Here is a 19,427-nt window from a genome sequence, read left to right as displayed (position 1 = left end):
CCTTCCAGCATTCTGCAATTTCATAGGATTTCGCTGCCGGTGCATACTTCTCTGTCTCCTTTTTGTCGTGCTCCGAGTTGCTTCTTGTGAGCGTAGTAAAGCTCTCGCTCACTTCTGCCGTCATCTGCTGTTTTCATCTCTCGATTCGACTGCGTTGACTATCTGGTTGGCTTATTACCTGTAGTCGAGAGTGATGCTTCAAGTGCTCAACCAGTCGTCAGACTAATTTATGAGGAAGAGACGTATAAACCAGAAGCATGCACAGTTCGTCCCCAGCATCGACAGTGTCAATATCTGACACTGTCGATGACTGAATCTTAATCGGAAACACCACCTTTACTTAAAGGCTGGGGACGAACTGTGCATGCTTCTGGTTTATTCGCCTCTTCCTCAATAATTAGTCTGACGACTGTTGAGCACTTGAAGCATTACTCTCGACTACAGGTGCCAAGCCAACCACACCTATGGAAGGGTGGATATCATGCTACGGTCTGATGCCATCACCGCAGCTGTTGAGTCCATTTTGAGACAACTCCTGAAAGGCTTAAAAATTTTGCGTAATAGGTACCTATTCCGAGATACGGATATTTTTCTTTGAGGAGCGATATGAATCTGGTCTCGAAGTAAAACTATATGATAGTGGATCGTCGCTATTTGTTTTCCTTAATTATAGAGTTTTTTTTAGTAGCGTCTCTTATCCAAATGAAAACATTTTTGTTTTTGCAAAAGACATTGACGCTTGAAGGTTACTTTCACTTTCATGTGTCTCATGTACGATGGGGTTGATTTTTCCCAAAATTTTTAGTCACATTTCTTGTAATCCAATTAAAAGCCAATTGATAAGATTTCAATCACATTGTGGATGCTTTCTGCACATCTTCTTGCCACAATGTTTGCCAATTTCTCATGAGATTCTGTCAATTCATCTTTTTGTTGTTGTTGTTGTTCTTTTGCTCACTTGCCTTGGGGGCATTGTAAATGTTGGGGTTGTTCGTTCATGTATAACCTTCCATAAATGGTATATTAGACTCGGTGTGGATTTGGTAATGAGAAAAAGAAAAAGTTGCTGACAATTGCACAGAGAGAAATAACAGCGTAAAACTTAACATCCAATAGGAAAAAAATAAAATTTGAATATCAAGCAAAGATTTTAGATTTAAGATAAAACTTCTTTCAAAAATATATGGAGCTCATATTTTTGAAAGAAGTTTTATCTTAAAAACCCCTATGAACTCGCCCCATTTCCTAATGCTGCCAATTTTACTTTGGAGCCATGCAGGAAACAGTTTTGGAGAGTGTGATTTTTGTTGGACGAGACGAAAATGTGCTGCTGTAATGAATTATTTCATTTACAAGCTCATTTAAGGAGTTACAAGCATTTTAAGTTTAAAACAAAATTTTTGATTTTTTAAGGATTTTTATCAAAATTTTGATTTTTGGAAGTTTTTTTACCTTTAGCTCCCAATTTTTTTACCATGTACCCGACTTGCGTATCTCTTACAAAGTACCAAGAAGGGGACAATAACTGTATCAACATTGTAATGCGACATATTTAGCAATGAACTTTATTGCAGTCATTTATTAAAGCAGATGGTTGCTGCTAAATAAGTCATCCTGTGAATTATGTCCTTGTGTGGATTTATGTGTCTGTCTGTGAGTGAATGCATGCAGGTTTGTGTGTGTTTTCGGAATTTGCGTCTCCAAATTGGTAACTGACAACATTCTCTGCTTAAGGACATTTAAGTAATTTTCTTGGTTTTTATACTCTCTCCGTCTCGCTTAAGTGCGACACATAAATGTGGCCTTTTCATATCCTCCACCATAGGATGGGGGTATACTAATTTCCTCATTCTGTTTGTAACACCTCAAAAAAAAGTCTGATATATAGCTGCCATATAAACCGATCTTGTGTCTTGACTTCTTGAGCCTCTAGAGGGCGCAATTGTCATTCGATTTGACTGAAATTTTGCACGTGATGTTTTGGTATCACTTTCAACAACTGCGCTAAGTATGGTTCAAATCGGTCGATGTTTTGATATAGCTGCCATATAAACCGATCTTGGGTCTTGAGTTCTTGAGCCTCTAGAGGGCGCAATTATCATCCGATTTGACTGAAATTTTGCACATAGTGTTTTGGTATCACTTTCAATAACTGCGCTAAGTATGGTTTAAATCGGTCGATGTTTTGATATAGCTGCCATATAAACCGATCTTGGGTCTCGACTTCTTGAGCCTCTAGAGGGCGCAATTGTCATCCGATTTGACTTAAATTTTGCACCTGATGTTTTGGTATCACTTACAACAACTGTGCCGAGTATGGTTTAAATCGGTCGATGTTTTGATATAGCTGCCATATAAACCGATCTTGGGTCTAGACTTCTTGAGCCCCTAGAGGGCGCAATTGTCATTCGATTTTACTGAAATTTAGCACGTGGTGTTTTGGTATCACTTCCAATAACTGCGCTATGTATGGCTCAAATCGTTCGATGTTTTGTTATAGCTGCCCTATAAACCGATCTTGGGTCTTGACTTCTTGAGCCCCTAGAGGGCGCAATTGTCATCCGATTTGACTTAAATTTTGCACGTGATGTTTTGGTATCACTTTCAACAACTACGCTGAGTATGGTTCAAATCGGTTCATGTTTTGATAAAGGTGCCATATAAAGCGATCTTGGGTCTTGACTTCTTGAGCCTCTAGAGGTCGCAATTCTTGTCCGATTTGACTGAAATTTTGCACGTAGTGTTTTGGTATCACTTCCAGCAGCTGTTTTAAGTATGGTGTAAATCGGTTCATAATCTGGTATAGCTGTCATATAAACCGATCCTGGATCTTTTTATACCCACCACCGACGGATGGGAGTATATTCATTTTGTCATTCCGTTTGCAACACATCGAAATATCCATTTCCGACCCTATAAAGTATATATATTCTTGATCAGCGTAAAAATCTAAGACGATCTAGACATGTCCGTCCGTCTGTCCGTCTGTCCGTCTGTCTGTTGAAATCACGCTACAGTCTTCAAAAATAGAGATATTGAGCTGAAACTTTGCACAGATTCTTTTTTTGTCCATAAGCAGGTTAAGTTCGAAGATGGGCAAAATCGGACTATATCTTGATATAGCCCCCATATATACCGATCCGCCGATTTAGGGTCTTAGGCCAATAAAAGCCACATTTATTATCCGATTTTGCTGAAATTTGGGACAGTGAGTTTTGTTAGGCCCTTCAACATCCTCCGTCAATTTGGCTCAGATCGGTCCAGATTTAGATATAGCTGCCATATAGACCGATCCTCCGATTTAGGGTCTTAGGCCCATAAAAGCCATATTTATTATCCAATTTTGCGGAAATTTGGGACAGTGAGTTTTGGTAGGCCCTTCAACATCCTCCGTCATCTTGGCTCAGATCGGTCCAAATTTAGATATAGCTGCCATATAGACCGATCTCTCGGTTTTAGGTTTTGGGGCTATAAAAAGCGCATTTGTTGTCCGATGATGCCGAAATTTGGGACAAAGAGCTAAGATAAGCCCCTCCACATATTTCTGCAATTTGGTCGAGATCGATCAAGGTTTTCATATAGCTGCCATATAGACCCATCTCTCGATTTGAAGTTTTGGCCCCATAAAAGGCCCTTTTTTAATCCGATTGCACTGAAATTTGACATATTGACTTATGTTAGGCTTTTCGACATCCGTGTCGTATATAGTTCAGATCGGTTTATTTTAAGATATAGCTGTTAAAAAGACCAATATTTTGTTATATACAATTGAACAATGGCTATTATTACTATTTGGTCCAAATCGGAACATATATTGATATAGCTACTATGGGGCATAAGGTAAGAGATTTGCACCGGATTTTGACGAAAGGTGGTTTACATATATATCCGAGGTGGTGGGTATCCAAAGTTCGGCCCGGCCGAACTTAACGCCTTTTTACTTGTTTTTTTTTTTTTCTTTTAGCCAACACGCAGGGGATGTCCCCTATGAATGCAGTGCATTGCATTGGCGAGAGGAAATTAGGAATTGGAGGGGGGGGGGGGGGGGAAGGATATGGTGCTTATTGACATTTGTCTTAAATCTTTGGATGTCAAAGTGGGTGGGAAAAACATTAGTCGAAAGTCGATTCCACATACGAACGGTTCGGGCGAAATAAGAATTCTCTCTATAATGCATTGTTCGGTCCGCTGTCCAATCAATTACAAACGGGTGTGAGTTCCTGGAATGTCTAGTATCCCTGACAGACATTCTTACATCAGGAATAATAAGACGAATATCAGACGACCACACACCATGAAAGTACCGATAGAACAGCGCCAAACAACCCACATTGCTACGATGATAAAGGGAGACAATAGAGTTGGATACCCCACTGTCCCCAATCAACGCCATCGCTCTCTTCTGTACACGGTCCAGTAGCTCCAGCCCATACAGCCCATACATGTGAGTTGTACTCCATTTTCGGCCTTACGAAAGTGGTGTAGATGTTAAGAAGATCAGACGGAGTGAAGTAATTCTTACACCGTTTATGGAAGCCTAAACACTTGAATGCTTCTTTCGAAACTCCGAATACATGTTTAGCCCAACGGACATCACTTTGTATTTTTATGCCCAGAACATCAAGAGCTTCTGATTGCTCAACATCTACACCGTTGATAGACAAAGATGATCGTAATGGGTCAGGGAATCGTTTGTGTGACAACAAGCAGCACTGAGTTTTCCGTGCATTAAAATCTACTCGATTCATTCGACCCCACTTAGAAATGGCCAGCAAATCCTGGCAGAGTGTATCGTCAATAACCCGCCTCTTGTTCTCAATCTCTCGAAGACTTGGCCTATGATCGAATGAGTACGAATGACAGAGATTACTGTCATCCGCAAATGAGTAGATCGGATTCGATATCGTTGATGAAAATTAGAAAAAGAGAAGGAGAAAGAACGGAGCCCTGGGGTACACCTGCGATCAATTTGTGCTCATTGGATGAGAACCCATCTATAACGACTCGAATAGTGCGACCTCTGAGAAAGCTCGAAATAAATCGAACGAAGCCATTACCGACACCAAATGCGACAAGCTTGATCTTGACTTCTTGAGCCCATAGTGCGCGCAATTCTTATCCGATTTGGCTGAAATTTTGCATGAAATGATTTGTTAAGACTTCCAACAACTGTGTCCAGTATGGTGCAAATCGCTATATAACCTGATATAGCTGTCATATAAACCCATCTTGGGTCTTGACTTCTTGAGCCTCTAGAGGACGCATTTTTCATCCGATTTGGCAGACATTTTGTACAACGGCATCTCTCATGACCGTTCACATACGTGTCTAATATGGTCTCAATCAATCAATAGGTTGATACAGCTCCCATATAAACCGATCTCCCGATTTTGCTTCTTGAGCCCCTACAAAGCGTAATTTTTATTCGAATGAACTGAAATATTACACAAAGACTTCAACAATGTTCAGCATTCATTTATGATCCGAATCGGACTATAACCCCAATACCATAACAGTTCTTATTCAATATTCTTTGTTTGTCTAAAAAGAGATACTGCGCATAGAACTCGACAAATGCGATCCATGGTGGAGGGTATATAAGATTCGGCCGGGCCGAACTTGCCACGCTCTTACTTGTTATATCTGAGATTTAAGTGTTTATATCACATCAACAGGATGGTTTACTCTTAGTATTAAAGTGAAACCAAATGGCAGGCAATAAGAAAATGTTATTTAACATACTTTGTATATTAAAGGGAAAGTGTAGTGAAGCATATTAGGGCAACTTTAATTAGAAGGTATTGGGGCAATTGCTGTTTACAGCAAAACGATGGATATAAGACGTACATAAACAAAGAAGCCTCCACACCTTAAGTTTCTGAAGAGTATCTCTCTACCGGGAGACAAAACGCGTCATACAATGGATGGTGGCTGGCTGACCACTGGCTTTCCTTACCCATTGCAAGAACATTTCTTTACCTTTAGCCACAACTCGAAAGAGAACATAGAAATCAAAGTATAGGCCTGTTAAAAAGAATCAGGATATTTTAAAGATCTTGGGCTCTTTTCCTCTTTTCAGGATATTTTAAAGATCTTAGCCTCTTTTCCCCATAGATTTTGTTATCATATGTAATTTCTGCTTCTCAGTATATTTTCCGATTGTGATAACTTTGTCATCTTTTTCTCTACACCACATCCACACTGAACCAATATCGTCCTAAGACTTCTCTCAAGTAAATGCAATTATCCCAGAGATATTGACAGTTGTATATGCTTCCTTAATCTCCTTCCTTCAATATACTGGCTAGTAAAGATGTTCATAAATTTCTGATGATTTGTTAAATTTCTAAGAAGTAGTTTCAACAAACTTCAGTCTTTCCAATTTACCTATTCAATGGAATTGTAACAAACTCAAGTTGTGACATGAATGAAGTAAGGATGGTAAAGAGATCCATAACAACGAAGATGAAAATCATTGGCCTGGAAGCCAGAAAAGGAACGATGTTGTTGTGTAAAAGTTAATTAATTGTCATAAAAATTTGAAGAATAACAAAATACTCGTCTAGTTGCCATAAACTTCTTTTCATGTATCAAGTTTGTTTCGTTTGAGATGCTGAAGGTCAACAAAAGCGAAATATATGGACAAGTTTGGTTCGTAGCATGTATCCATCACTATAGAAGTAAATACATATCCTGGATTGTTGTTGTATTCTACTACGACTTATTGCTGCCTTTGTGTCTGTCCGTCTGTTTATTTCAATCACGTTGCGGATTTCAAAAATCAAGCTGTTGAGAAAAAATTGAAGAAGCAGTTTAAGTTCTTGAAAGAGCCACAAGGATCATATTTGGATTAGCTCCCATTTTAAAAATTTCCCTTAGGTTAGGTGAGGTTGATAAAAGGGTGCAGATATTAATCCACCCCATGCCACTATGGACATACACCTAAGCCAGTAATCGGCTTGTTGTGCGCTCTAAGAACTATAAAGTAACCTCTAAAAACAACAATTTTAAGTTAGGAATTCCGCGCTAGGGTTGCCCAAAAAGTAATTGCGGATTTTTTAAAAGAAAGTAAATGAATTTTTAATAAAACTTAGAATGAACTTTAATCAAATATAGTTTTTTTTACACTTTTTTCTAAAGCAAGCTAAAAGTAACAGCTGATAACTGGCAGAAGGAATGCAATAACAGAGTCACAAGCTGTGAAAAAATTTGTCAACGCCGACTATATGAAAAATCCGCAATTACTTTTTGGGCAACCCAATACTTACAAAATTCTTGATTGTTTTCCATACCACTCCCCTAAGTTGGCTCATGTCTAATATTGTGTCTCCACCTAAGTGCCGGTATCTGTTGGACGCGAAGCCTGACAATGACAAAGAAAATGCTTCAACGTCTCATCATCTTTCCCGCATGCTATCACTTGCCGCACCGATTTTGCATAAGTAAGCTCGTAGCCTTATGTGTCCCGTCACAACACCAATAGCTATACTGACCTCCTTCTTACTTTCTTCCAGTAATAGCCTCGTCTTCTGACGATCTGGATCCCCTCATAGGGTTTTCGCCTTCCTACCGTCCAGTTTTGCTGTTCCACAGGGTTACATGAGCATTCGTAGCCCATGCCCTTAACTCGGACTGCGTCAACCCGAAAGGCTTCGGGATAACCAAGTTTAATGAGGGCTGGCCTCTGGCCTTCACTGCCAAATCGTCTGCCCTCTCACTACCCCTTACTCCGTTATGGCCTGGCATCCAAACTTTGCGGATTTTGCCATCCTCAGAGCAGGCGTTAATCTCCTTCTTACACTGCAAGACTGTTTGTGACCTTATCGTCCTGCCCTTATGGGAATTTTACTGTCCGTAAACCACCACCTCACGCATTCCGTGATCGCCCGGATATACGCCAGCAGGGCTGTATTATGGTCAGGCAGTCTAAAACAGATCCCACCCCTGGGTTCTCAATGTAGACCCCCAGGTCCTCTCTGTCTCTTAACTTTGATCCATCCTTGTAACATGATCTTCAAGATGGCTATACTAGGGTTCCATCAATCCAAGACTTTGACGCTGGCAGCAGTGCCTCGCACTCGACTTCAAAGTTGATCTCAGGTATCCCATCGGAAACCTCTGCCCTTCCATCCAGGTTTCCTATTGTCACCTCGTTTATACCGCGATGGTATGAGGTGCTCCCATCCTCAATCCATTCTTCCATCGCCTTAGTGGCTGCCTCCCCTCAGTTAGCAGCCAGCATCGGTGGTCACCCATAGAAGTCGCGATAAAATGCCCCCCTGTGGCGTGCCTTGTGCCACTTTCCCCTTATATGTATGCCATGGACACCTCACACCTCTCATTTGAGCCCAATATTGATATGGTCGTAAATTTGTCCCCTTTGGGGGATGCTTTTGGTGAGAGACGGCCCCCCAAACACTTGGTCCCATATTTGGATATCAGATTCGTATTCTGCATTCAAATACCTTTTATATAAGCCCCATATTCCCATGGTCAGTAAACAAGTCCTGTTTGGGGAGTGTTTTGGGGAAGGGGTGGACCTACCAGAAACATGGTCCCATATTTGGATATCAGATTCGTATTCTACTCGCAAATACCTTTCATTTGAGTCCCATATTGCTATGGTCGGTAAATATTTCCGATTTAGGGGTGTTCTGGGGCTTGGGGTGGTCCCCCTAGCACTTGGTCCGACAACTGGATATCAGATATGTTTTCTTATCGTAAATACCTTTCATTTGAGTCCCATATTGTCGTGATTGGTCTAAATATATGTTTGGTAGGTTTTGGGGTGGGGCGGCCCCCCTAGGTACCCCATCCGAAATTTGGATACCAAATTTTTATTTTTAGGGTACAATATGAGAACACACAAAATTTCGCTTAAATCGCATCACCCATTTCCGAGATCTGGCGTTTCTGAAAATTAGGGCAAGGGGGAGGGTCCGCTCGCCCCCTTCAGATATCAAAAAATTTAGTACCCTATTTTCACCACGGGTCACCCTGTCGCTGCTCTGCCTAAAGTTTCAATACTAGGATCTCGACCTATCATAGTTTTCCAAATCTTGAAGTCGGTGATGGGGTCCGTCGTCGGGTCCATGTTTGTAAGGCTGTGTTATGGCTCTCGCCACTGCACTGCCAGACTTTTTAGTATTAGGATCTTTGCTTATCCTAGTCTTTGGAATATTGAGAGAGGCGGTGATTGTCTCGTCGTCAGCCACCTGTTCTTTGGGCGGTATTGAGTGACCTACACAACTGCTCGGCCTTATGTCTCAATATGAGGATTTCTGTCTATCCTAGTTTTCCCAGTCCCTGAGGAAAGGATAGTTTTAGTATCCTTTCCCGAGGGAAAGGGTGGTTTTAGTGCCTTTTTTCCCTAGGGAAAGGGTAGTTTTAGTTAATACTTCTTATGGAAATGTAGTTTTTGTACGTTGTCTTAAGGAAAGGGGCGTTTTAATACCGAAACTGCATTTTACTCAGAGATATGGTTGATAGGCTGGCCTTGCCAAGAGTAATGCTTAAACTGTCCTTTGCCCGGAACATTTTGTAGAAGTAACCTTTCCATAATGACCAATTTCACTAAATTTCTGCTTGATGTGTGGTGTCACTTATGGCTTCCTTCAGCCATTTCAATTACTGTCTCCTCTCTAAGGCTTAGGTTTGTGTTTCTTGTAATCTTGGTAATATTTTTTTCTTGACTTCAGTTCTATTGAATCTCTTTTCTTACATTTCATGAACATTGGGGTAATTGCTCTTCACTCTATGAGTCCTTTTGCTGACCAAAGCAAGTCCTTACATCCACAATAAGCATTCAGTCAAGCCTTGCAACATGTAAGGGCAGTGGAATCACATCTCAGTCAATGTTTGTGACATTTTTTGCTGTGGCAACATTTCAATTAATTACTTTTGTTTTTTTTTTCAAAGTAATTAAAATTTCCTTTCGTAGAAAAACTGTAAGCAGGGTATTACATTATGATGTGGATCCATTGATTTTGGCTATAGAATGATTAAAGGCACATAGCAATTTTTGTTGCTTTTTTAAAATTTGAAAATTTCTTTTAAGGTAAATTAAAATGGAAAAAAGAATTTAAATACAGCAGCTATATCTGAAAATAAACCGATCTGAACCATTACGACACGGATGTCGAAAAGCCTAACATAAGTCACTGTGTCAAATTTTGAGTGCAATCGGAATATAAATGCGCCTTTTATGGGGCCAAGACTTTAAATTGAGATATCGGTCTACATGGCAGCTATATTCAAATCTAAATCGATTTGGGCCAAGTTGCAGAAACACGTCGAAGAGCTAAACTTAACCCACTGTCTCAAATTTCAGCGACATTGGACAATAAATGCGTCTTTTATGGCCCCAAGACCTAAAACCTAGATATCGGTCTATATGGCAGCTATATCCAAATCTGGACCGATTTGTGCGATAATGCAGAAGTATGTCAAGGGGCTTAACTTAAATCACTGTCCCGAATTTCGGCGACATCGGACAATAAATGAGCATTTTATGGGCCCAAAACCATAAATCAAGAAATCGGTCTATATCCAAATCTGAACCGATCTGGACCAAATTGCAGAAACATGTCGAAGGACCAAAGACAACTCACTGTCCCAAACTTCAGCGAAATCGGATAATAAATGTGACTTTTGTGGGCCCAAAACCATAAATCAAGAGATCGGTCTATATGGCAGCTATATTCAAATCTGAACCGATCTGGGTCAAATGAAAGAAGGATGTCGAAGAGCCTAACACAACTCACTGTCCGAAATTTCAGCGAAATCGAATAATAAATGTGGCTCTTATGGGCCTAAGACCCTAAATCAGAGGATCGGTCTATATGGCAGCTATATTCAAATCTGAACCGATCTGGGTCAAATGAAAGAAGGATGTCGAAGAGCCTAACACAACTCACTGTCCGAAATTTCAGCGAAATCGAATAATAAATGTGGCTCTTATGGGCCTAAGACCCTAAATCAGAGGATCGGTCTATATGGCAGCTATATTCAAATCTGAACCGATCTGGGTCAAATGAAAGAAGGATGTCGAAGAGCCTAACACAACTCACTGTCCGAAATTTCAGCGAAATCGGATAATAAATGTGGCTTTTAAGGGCCTAAGACCCTAAATCGGCCGATCGGTCTATATGGCAGCTATATCCAAATCTGAACCGATCTGTGCCAAATTGACGAAGGAAGTCGAAGGACCTAACAGAACTCACTACCCCAAATTTCAGCAAAATCGGATAATAAATGTGGCTTTTATGGGCCCAAGAGCCTAAATCGGCCGATCGGTCTATATGGGGGCTATATCAGGTATAATCCGATATAGCCCATCTTCGAACTTAACCTGCTTATAGACAAAAAGAAGAATCTGTGCAAAATTTCAGCTCAATATCTCTATTTTTAAAGACTGTAGCGTGATTTTAACAGAAAGATGGAGAGATGGACAGACATGTCCAGATCGTCTTAGATTTTTACGTTCATCAAGAATATATATACTTTATAGGATCGGAAATGGATATTTCGATGTGTTGCAAACGGAAAGACAAAATGAATATACCCCCATCCTTCGGTGGTGGGTATAAAAAGATATAAGTAAAGATTTGCTCTGCTATTAGAGCGATATCAAGATATGGTCCGGTTTGGACCACAATTCAATTATATGATGGAGACCTGTGTAAAATGTCTGCCAATTCGAATAAGAATTGCTCCCTTTGGGGTCTCAAGAAGTAAAATAGAGAGATCGATTTATATGGGAGCTGTATCGGGCTATAGACCGATTCAGACCATAATAAAAACGTATGTTGATGGTCATGAGAGGATCCGTCGTACAAAATTTCAGGCAAATCGGATAATAATTGCGACCTCTAGAGGCTGAAGAAGTAAAGATCCCAGATCGGTTTATATGGCAGCTATATGGGGTTATGAACCGATTTGAACTTTATTTGACACAGTTGTTGAAAGTAAGAATAAAATACGTCATGCAAAATTTCAGTCAAATCGGATAGGAATTGCGCCCTCTAGAAGCTCAAGAAGTCAAGTCCCTAGATCTGTGTATATGACAGCTATATCAGGTTATGAACCGATTTGAACCTGATTTGACACAGTTGTTGAAAGTAAGAATAAAATACGTCGTGCAAAATTTCAACCAAATCGGATAGGAATTGCGCCCTCTAGAGGCTCAAGAAGTCAAGACCCAAGATCGGTTTATGTGACAGCTATATTAGGTTATGAACCGATTTGAACCATACTTGGCACAGTTGTTGGATATCATAACAAAACACGTGGTGCCAAATTTCATTCCAATCGGATAAGAATTGCGCACTCTAGAGGCTCAAGAAATCAAGACCCAAGATCGGTTTATATGACAGCTATATCAGGTAATGAACCGATTTGAACCATACTTGGCACAGTTGTTGGATATCATAAAAAAATACTTCGGGCAAAAATTCACTCAAATCGGATAAGAATTGCGCTATCTAGAAGCTTAAGAATTCAAGACCCAAGATCGGTTTATATGACAACTATATCAGGTTATGGACCGATTTAAACCATACTCAGCACAGTTGTTGGATATCATAACAAAACACGTCGTGCAAAATTCATTCCAATCGGATAAGAAATGCGCACTCTAGAGGCTTAAGAAGTCAAGACCCAAGATCGGTTTATATGGCAGCTATATCAAAACATGGACCGATATGGCCCATTTACAATACCAATCGATCTACACTAATAAGAAGTATTTGTGCAAAATTTCAAGCGGCTAGCTTTAATCCTTCGGAAGTTAGCTTGCTATCGACAGACAGATGTACGGACATGGCTAGATCGACATAAAATGTCGCGACGATCCAGAATATATATGCCTTATGTGGTCTCAGACGAATATTTCGAGTAGTTACAAACAGAATGATGAAATTAGTACACCCCCCATCCTATGGTGGAGGGTATAAAAATCAATTTTTGTTTGTTTGTAGCTTTGTTTGTGTGTTCCTTATAGACTCAGAAACGACTAAACCGATTTTCTTGAAACTTTCACAGATGGTGCATAATGACCCCCTGGTGAAAATAGGGTACTACATTTTTTGATATCGGAAGGGGGGCGGACCATCCCCCTTACCCTAATATTCGGAAACGCCAGATCTCGGAGATGGGTGGGACGATTTATGCGAAATTTTGTGTGCTCTCATATAGTACCTTAAAAATAAAAATTTGGTATCCAAATTTCGGATGGGGTACCTAGGGGGAGCTGCCCCACCCCAAAACCTACTAAATGTATATATACACCAATCACGACAATATGGGACTCAAATGAAAGTTATTTTGAATAAGAAAACGTATCTGATAACCAATTTTCGGACAAATTGTTAGGGGGACCTCCCCAACCCCCAAAACACCCCTAGATCGGACATATTTACCGACCATGGCAATATGGGACTCAAATGAAAGGTATTTGCGAGTAGAATACGAATCTGATATCCAAATGTAGGACCACGTTTCCGGGGGTCCACCCCTTTCCCAAAACATTCTCCAAAGTGGACTTATTTAGTGACCATGGGAATAGGGGGCTTAAATGAAAGGTATTTGAGTGTAGAATACGAATCTGATATCCAAATATGGGACCAAGTGTTTCCCAAAACACCCCCCAAACAGGACTTATTTACTGACCATGGGAATATGGGGCTTAAATGAAAGGTATTTGAGTGTAGAATACGAATCTGATATCCAAATATGGGATCAAGTGTTTGGGGGGCCGTCTCTCACCAAAAACATCTCCCAAAGGAGACAAATTTACGACCATAGCAATATGGGGCTCAAATGAAAGGTCTTTGGGAGTAAAGCACGAATTTGATATCAATATTTGGGAAAAGTGTCTACGGGGCCACCCCACCCCCACAACACCATCAAAATAGGAAGTATTTGCTGACTATTGCATTATGAGGCTCAAACAAGAGGGTTTTTAAAGTGGAACACGAATCCGATATATTTTTTCAAGGCAAACTCACTGAGTGGCCGCCCATACCCCAAAACACCCCCAAGTCGGTCATGTTTGGCGACTATGGAAATATGGGGCTCAAATTAAAGGTATGTGGGAGTAGACTACAGGGGCTAACTGTCTAGCGTTCGTCCCACCACCATAACAAACCCCATAAAGGACATATTTGCTCATCAAGACAATTTGTATCTTTTAGAGAGTGGAACTAAATATTCATAGTTTTTAGGGCCAATACCCCAAACCGGACATATTTGCTGACTTTTGCCATAAGGAGTTTAAATGAGTTCAGAAAACGAATTTGATATCCAATTTTGAGGGCAATGGCAATATGGGGTTCAAATAAATGATATATAGATATATGAGAATAGAGCACGTAGCTGATATATTTTCCGGGCTTAGTGTTTGGGGGACCACCCCAATCCCCAAAACACCCCTTAATCGGGCATATTTACCGACCACATCAATGTGAGGCTTAAATGAAAGGTATTGGGGGTCAGAGCAAGAATTGATTCCTATTTTCGGGACCAATTTTCTGGAGGTCTATCCCTTTCCCAAAATACCTCACAAATAACAATTTTTTACTGACCATTGCAATATGGGGCTCAAATAAAGGTATTTGGGAGTAGAATACGAATTTGATATCTTTATGCAGGACCATGGATTTAGGGCATCTCCCCCTTTCCCAAAACACCCCCAAAGCGAAAAAAATGTTCGACCATGCCTATATGTGGCTCAAATGGAAAGGTATTTGAGATTAGAAAAGGAATTTGATAACCTATTTTGGGGCAATGTGTTTGGGGGACGTCTCATCGTGTAAACTCCTCTTAAGCCAATGGCAATATGGGGTTTGAGAGAAGAGCACGATGCTGATATTTTTTCAGGGTCAAGTATCTGGGGGACCACCTCTCCCCCGAAAACCCCACTAAATCATCAGACATCATGAGAATATCGGGCTGAAATGAAGTATTGGTTGCCCAAAAAGTAATTGCGGATTTTTCATATAGTTGGCGTTGACAAATTTTTTTACAGCTTGTGACACTGTAATGGCATTCTTTCTTCTGTCAGTTATCAGCTGTTACTTTTAGCTTGCTTTAGAAAAAAAAGTGTAAAAAAAGGTATATTTGATTAAAGTTCATTCTAAGTTTCATTAAAAGTGCATTTACTTTCTTTTAAAAAATCCGCAATTACTTTTTGGGCAACCCAATATTTTAAGAATGGAGTACACCTTACATTCAAACTTAAATTCCAAGGAAACTTATGTTCCATATAAAGTAAAAGAAGGCACAGCGGAGCGGGCCCGGGTCAGCTAGTCAATATATAAAAATATATTTTTTTCTACACTACTTTTTTACTCAATCTGATGTAAATCATTGAGAATTTCTATCGGATTAAACATTCTTGGAAGGAGTGGCGTAACAATAACATCAATACCATAGAAGCGTCTTCAATGTACAATGAACCCGGAAGATAAACATGATGCAACATGGCAAAACAATGCTATACACACACACACAGTCGCAGCTATGCAATTGAAAGTGGTATAAACTGCAGCAGAATAAATAAACGAAAGAAAGGAATTAAAATCAGTGAATCAGAAAAGAAAAACAATCAATGATTCGAAAAGTTGTCACTCGCGAGAGTTGAAGTCACAGTCACATGGCACAGATGCATTTTCATTTCCATTTTCCCAGTTTTTATCCACTCAATCGAGTGATGACATCGATATTGGGATTATGTAGGTATTAAAACAACAACATTGGCAACAACTACAACTGTGATAGGGATAGTGAATTACTTTAACTGAAGTTGTTGCGAACAATAACAAAAACATTACCAAACAGAGCAGTAGGTAGAGCGGAAACGGAAAAAATGAAGATGAGAAAAGAAATCAAACAAAAAGCCATTGATCCAATGACATCGAACCACATAATCCACAGATATTCTGGGTTGGCCCACTGACAGAAGTTGACTTTAATTCCATTAAGGTTATTTAACATTGTATGTGATTTGGTGATGTCGAGAAAAACAGGTTATTAAGTAACAGGCCATGTATTCGCCTGAGCCCGACCCTAACAACCTCAACTATGGATTGTTTTTGTGAAGATTTTTGGTCGATTTCTATTTATGAGCTAAAACTAATATTCCCTAGATATTAGTTCAGAAGAAGGTTTTAAGTGGAAGGTATATCGTATCTAGTCATTATCGGATTTCGACCATCCTTGGCAAGGATGTTGAAAGTTATAATAAAAGCCACGGTGTAAACTTTATGGTAAACTAGATGGAGCGGGCCCGCTCCGCTGCGCCTTCTTTTACTTTATAAGGAACAAAAGTTTCCTTGGAATATTTATTTTCGACAACTAAAGAGCTGTTAGTGAAATACCAATATAAGTGCCTTTATATGGATCTCATATTGTCTTTATTGGTCTACGAATTTAAGTTTGGATGTAAGGTGTACTCCATTCTTAAAATACTTTTTTTCAGCTCGATATTCTCATGATGTCTGATTTAGGTGTGTATTCGGGGATGAGGACACTTGGCCCTAAAAAAAAATAACAGCATCATGCTCTTCTCTCAAACACCATTTTTGTAAATCCCATATTGAAATTGGTTTTGAGGGGAGTTTACAGGATGAGGCGTCCCCCAAACACATGGCCCCAAGATTGGTTAACCAATTTGTTTCTCTAATCTCAAATACCTTTCATTTGAGCCATATATTGACATGGTCGAAAAATGTTTACCCTCTGGAAGGTGTTTTGGGTAAGGGGTGAAGCCTAAAATACATGGTCCTACATTTGGATATCAAATTCGTATTTTACTCCCAAATATTGGGTTGCCCAAAAAGTAATTGCGGATTTTTTAAAAGAAAGTAAATGCATTTTTAATAAAACTTAGAATTAACTTTAATCAAATATACTTTTTTTAAACTTTTTTTCTAAAGCAAGCTAAAAGTAACAGCTTGCAGAGTCACAAGCTGTGAAAAAATTTGTCAACGCCGACTATATGAAAAATCCGCTATTACTTTTTGGGCAAACCAATACTTTTATTTAAGCCCCATTTTGCGATGGTCAGCAAAAAATTGTTGTTTGTGGGGTATTTTGGAAAAGAGGTAGACCCCCAGAAAATTGGTCCCAAAAGTGGGTATCTATTCTTGCTCTGCCCCCCAATACCTTTCATTTGCAACGTGCTCTATTCTCATATATTTGAACCACATACTGCCATTGGCCTCAAAAGTGGAGATCAAATTCGTTTTCTAATCTCAAATACCATTCACTTAAACCCCTTATTGAAAAAGCCAGCAAATATATCCGGTTTTGGGGTATGGGCCCTAAAAACTATGAATATCGAGCTCCACTGTCTGGAAGACCCAAATTGTCTTGGTGAGCAAATACGTCCTACTTGGGGGTTGTTAGGGTGGAGGGACGTCCCCTAGACAGTTGGTCCCGAATGTTGATGTGAGATTCATGGTCTAAATTTTTTTCCATAGTCAGCAAACATAACCGGTTTGGGGAGTGTTTTGGGGGATGGGGTGGCCACTCAGTGAGTTGGCCTTGAGAATATATATTTCGGATTTGTGTTCTACTCTAAAAACCCTCTAATTTGAGCCTCATATTGCAATAGTCAGCAAATATTGGGTTGCCCAAAAAGTAATTGTCGGTAATATAGTAGTAATATAGTCGGCGTTGACAAATTTTTTCAACGGCTTGTGACTCTGTAATTGCATTTTTTCTTCTGTCAGTTATCAGCTGTTACTTTTAGCTTGCTTTAGAAAAAAAAAGTGCGCGAAATTTTGTTTACATTTGTTTGTTTGGCGTCAATTTGAATATGGGTACCACATGTATTGAAAGAAATTCATTTAACAAACCGAATCAACGCTTGTGATATGCACCTTAAACGCAATGAATGCGATCCGTTTTAAAAACGAATCATAACTGGAGATGAAAAATGGATTGTTTACAACAACGTTAGTCGAAAACGATCATGGTCCAAGCATGGTGAACCAGCTCAAAACACTTCAAAGGCTGATATCCACCAAAAGAAGGTTATGCTGTCTGTTTGGTGGGATTGGAAGGATGTGGTATATTTTGAGCTGCTTCCAAGGAACCAAACGATTAATTCGGATGTTTACTGTCAACAATTGGACAAATTGAATACAGCCATCAAGGAGAAGCGACCAGAATTGGTCAATCGTAAAGGTGTCATATTCCACCAGGACAACGCTAGACCGCACACATCTTTGGTCACTCGCCAAAAAGTGAGTGAGCTTGGCTGGGAACTTTTGATGCATCCACCATATAGCCCTGACCTTGCACCATCAGACTACCATTTATTTCGATCTTTGCAGAACTCCTTAAATAGTAGAACTTTCGGCAATGATGAGGCTATAAAATCGCACTTGGTTCAGTTTTTTGCAGATAAAGGCCAGAAGTTCTATGAGCGTGGAATACTAAATTTGCCAGGAAGATGGCAAAAGGTTATCGAACAAAATGGCAATTATATATTTGATTAAAGTTCATTCTAAGTTTTATTAAAAATGCATTTACTTTCTTTTAAAAAATCCGCAATTACTTTTTGGGCAACCAATATATATCGGACTCATGATCTACTTAACAAACCCTCTAATTTGAGCCTCATATTACAATGGTCAGCAAATATTTACTATTTGGATGACGTTATGGGGGTCGGGTGGCCCCATAGACACTTTTCCCGAATATTGATATCAGATTCGTGCTTTACTCCCAAAGACCTTTCATTTGAGGCCCATATTGCTATGGTCGTAAATTTGTCCCCTTTGGGGGATGTTTTTGGGAGGGGCGGCCCCGAAACCCTTTGACCCACATTTGGATGTCAGATTCGTATTTTACACTCAAATACCTTTTACTTAAGCCCCATATTGCCATGATCTGTAAATAAGTCCTGTTTGGGGAGTGTTTTGGGGAAGGGGTGGACCCCCAAAAACATGGTCCCACATTTGGATATCAGATTCGTATTCTACTCGCAAATACCTTTCATTTGAGTCCCATATTGCCAAGGTCGGTAAATATGTCCGATTTAGGGGTGTTTTGGGGCTTGGGGTGGTCCCCCTAGCACTTGGTCCGACAATTGTATAGCAGATACGTTTCCTTATCCTAAATACCTTTCATTTGAGTTCCATATTATCGTGATTGGTCTAAATGTATGTTTTGTAGGTTTTAGGGTGGGGCGGTCCCCCTAGGTACCCCATCCGAAATTTGGATATCAAATTTTTATTTTTAGGGTAATATATGAGAGCACACAAAATTTTGCTTAAATCGCACTACCCATCTCCGAGATCTGGCGTTTCTGAAAATTAGGATAAGGGGGAGGCTCCGCTCCCCCTTCAGATATCAAAAAATTTAGTACCCTATTTTCAAATTTCAAGAAAATCGGTTCAGCCGTTTCTGAGTCTATAAGG

This window comes from Stomoxys calcitrans, chromosome 4 (genome assembly GCF_963082655.1).
Source record: "Stomoxys calcitrans chromosome 4, idStoCalc2.1, whole genome shotgun sequence".
NCBI lineage: Eukaryota > Metazoa > Arthropoda > Insecta > Diptera > Muscidae > Stomoxys > Stomoxys calcitrans.
Note: the sequence above shows the minus strand (reverse complement) of the source record.